Source organism: Kryptolebias marmoratus, linkage group LG22 (genome assembly GCF_001649575.2).
Source record: "Kryptolebias marmoratus isolate JLee-2015 linkage group LG22, ASM164957v2, whole genome shotgun sequence".
NCBI lineage: Eukaryota > Metazoa > Chordata > Actinopteri > Cyprinodontiformes > Rivulidae > Kryptolebias > Kryptolebias marmoratus.
In genome coordinates, this window is record NC_051451.1 from 8,535,314 (window position 1) to 8,539,148 (window position 3,835).

Below are 3,835 nucleotides of genomic sequence, written 5' to 3' on the forward strand. Positions count from 1 at the left end.
CACCTGGAGGCGGGCGGAGTCCGAGCAGGACGTTTTTGAATGATATCAGAGTTCCTTCAACGTCTAACTAGAAGCTCCTCCCGGAACAAACGAGAGAGCCAAAGAAAAATGAAACAAAAAACAAAGAAAAAGCAAGAAGCAAAAAGAAAGAAATCTACCATCAACACTTCTGAAGTGCACTAAATCAGAGCTGGATGCAGTGGAGCCACTGCGCTAAGATCTGCGTTAGAATAAAACACCGAGGCTAGAAGAAACATCATGCTAAATATTAGCTGCGACTCTGTTAAAGAAAAGCTTCAGTTTGAATCTAAAGAAGGCTGCACATCCCAAACAAGACGAGAGAAAACACCCGACGAGCTCTACGGGGGGAGTCAACTCAGCTGAGATCATCTACGCACGACGCAGAGCCACGAGGCGACGGAAAGAAACACATTTGTACTTAAACTGCGCACAGGAAGTCCTTCTTCTTCTTCTTCTTCGTTTCCTGCAGCTGGGAGGATTCGTCTGCTGTCTGACCAGCTGCATGACCTCTGACCCCAGAAACAACAGAATCGATGAAGACGGCGGAGTCTGGAATTTATCGGGTCTTTTTCGATCCCCCCCCCCATCTGTCCTCTTCCTGTGAGGCAGAACGTTTCAAAGATGCACCACATTGTCTCACAAAGTAAACTGAACATAAACATCTTGAAATCTTCATCTGTTAATGATGATAAAACTACAGACAGCTGCCTCAGATTATAGAAACACTGAACGAACGTCTTGCTGTTGTTTTTAAACTCATGTTAACTTCAATTCTTCTGAGGAGAGGAAAGAAAACCAACACCTCCCTGAACCCTGACCAGGAGCGCCTGGTGGCGCCAGATTTGTCAGTGAACGGAAAAACTGGTCACCTTCACTTTAAGAGGTTTTTGCTCAAAACTCAGAATGTTTTGGTTTGACTGTTTTATATATATAGTTTATAAAATTTTAAGCTTTTTGTATAATTTTTTAATGCTTCAGTCTTACAGTTTATGAGTTTCAACCTTCAAGTTTTAACATTGAAAGTGATATTTTCCTTTTCTCCATCAGTGTTTGTAGTCATGTCGCTGCTTCCTGGACTTGATGACATCATCACGTCACACAGTTTGTGATTTATGAATGGTTAGAGGAAGTTTAGAGACAAACTAGTCTTTGCGGCCATTTCGCAAAACTGCTTTGTGAACCTGCCTTTAGACCTTTTTTTTTATACTGTGGATTGCCACCCCTATACCAGGGGAGGGGGTTGTAACAGTGGGGGCATGTGGACATTGCTACTTTTATTTTAATGTTCAAGCCTAAAAACGGCAAACCGACCCATTGTTTCCACTTGTTTGCTGGACAGTGTTTTATACCCCGCCCCCCTATTTACAGGTACACTTGATTCACTTTGAGGCTTGTTGAGCTGAGAGAGAGAGAAAAACACTGCTTTAGAACCCCATTCACACCTTGCACCAACATCTGCCTGGAGGGGTCAAACTGTAAAGACCGTATACTGACGGGCCTCTGACGTGAACCCAGAAGTTGGAGCTTGAACGGCGCAAACGTTCCCTGTTGGCTGGCTCCTGTACAAGCCCCGCCCCCTTTATGTAAACCAACAGGACATCGCCCTTTGTTAAAATAAAAAAACAAACATAAAATACACCTCAGATCATTTTCACCTCCCCGATGAAAGGTTAGAAACAGTTCTTACCTTGCTGCTGTTTGTTCAAAATTTCATTTTCTGAATACATTTAGCTGTAATTATTTATGTTAAAAAAAAACAAGCTTATATGACACCAGTATTGTGAGCAGGAGAGCAGGGGGAACTTAAAGCCGCTCATCCCTAGTGTGCAGACGCTGGTTCCAAAAAATATAATATGGCAGCTCCTGTAGGCAGGATTCTGCTGGCTTCAATTCCCAACAACGAGAGAAGAAGGCCACACTTAAGTCTTAATATATACTGTATGTCTATAGCCTGAACACAAACCATCCTGAGCGCAACCGTGGGCCCTCCTAATGAACTCATTCAGGACAAAGTGTTGTTTAAAGGTAAAATAACTATTAAAATACCTAAATTAAATAAATACATGGCACTGAGTATGAAAGAAGCTGTGGTAATGCTCTGTAAGTAGAGTGGATAACAGAGATCTGATCTCTACAGAAGCATTTTTTCATACCAGGTGCTCTTGGTGCCAGCTGAATGCAGTTTTTAGGGGTGCTGCCATTTTTAGAGCCAGAATCTGTAGTTAGCATACCCCCCCCCCCATACAATCATGTTTTTTTAAGCATAAAATAACTAACTTGAAATCTTTTGATGATATTATGACATGTCAAAGTACAACAATAAGGTATAAACTACATCAATTATTGAAAATTAACACATTTCTAAGTTGTTTTTTATATTTTTTGGTGCCATTGGTTTAACATGGACTTAATCTTATGCTACAGCCAGCCTACAGGGGGCGCTCATACCATTCATCTTCAACTTCCAAGTCACGTTTCCCGTGTTTAGTCATTCATCGATGTCGAAGCGTTCTGCTTCTGCCTCTTTAAGAGACGAGACAATAAGCCGATTCTGCAAATATGCGACACGAGGATGTCAAGTCCAGGGAAAAAAAAAAAAGACTTTAGTACAAATCAGGTCATTAACTCCGATCCTGTCCTGCAGATTTTCCATGTTTCCTGCTTTACCACACCTGACTTAACAGAAAACAAGTAAAACTTGTTTAATTTTAAAGACATTCAGCCAGAAGGACCAGAATTTAGAAACCACTGATATAAAGTTTTTTTTTTTTTTAAAAAAAGAAGTCTGAACATTAGCAGCTGTGGTCCACATAAAATGATCAACCTATAAATGAGCTTTTCATGGTCTCATTGATGTTCTCGTCATGTTGAGGGTAAATAAAACCCAGCTGCTGTTTTGTTTTAATCTGAAAAGGATTTTAGTTGAAATTCTGCGTCCTGTGGTGGAGGGTTGGCGCTTTCCTGGCTTCTTCTGGTGTAAAACTGTAACAGTGAAGGTTCACTTTTTAGTTTAGTTCTGAAAAACGTTCTACTCTGCTCAATTTTCACTACCTTTGTTCTACTCTAGGTTGTAAATTTTAGAGCAAAAAGTTCAAAACTCTTCTCTCAGCAGTTTCCTCGGTTGAGTCACAGAGGCTCACACATTTGTTGCTTCAATTTGAAACATGTTAAAAAAAAAAAAAGTCTGACAAATTTACTCCCAAAACTGTCAGAGTCGTCACGAACATCTCAAACCCTGGTTAATTTAGTTTCTTTACCTCTATAACACTGGAGCTGTTTTCTTGTCAATATGCTTGTGAACTCCTGGCAAATTTTGGCCCAAATTTCTGCTGGAGTCGGTTCAAACGTGTCGTTCCAAGGAAGAAATTGCATATTTTTTTGCAATTTTTGTGTCTCCAATTAGTCCCCAAAAATTGCAGCCCAGTGAGATACTGCTAAAATGTCCAAAAAAAACAAATTCTCACTTCTTTTCCCCAAGAAATACGTTTGTATGAGAAGCAGAAAAGCAGGCTTAACCCCCCTAAAAAAAACACACAAATGTTTCTGCTAAGTCAGTGTCTCACTGGGTGGACACTGTTCAAGTCTAGTTAGTGACTCAAAATTGCAAAAGAGGCAAATTTTTCGATGCAGTCACGCTGAGTGTTTGCAACCAGGCAACCGGCGAGCTGCGTGACCGCATTTTGTGCTGATAATTTTAGAAAACTAAGGCCTATTTTTGTGGACAGAGTTTGCAAAACTGTTTTCCAGGTCATCCATCCATCCATACGTCCATCCATCCATCCATCCATCCATCCGTCCGTCCGTCCGTCCGTCC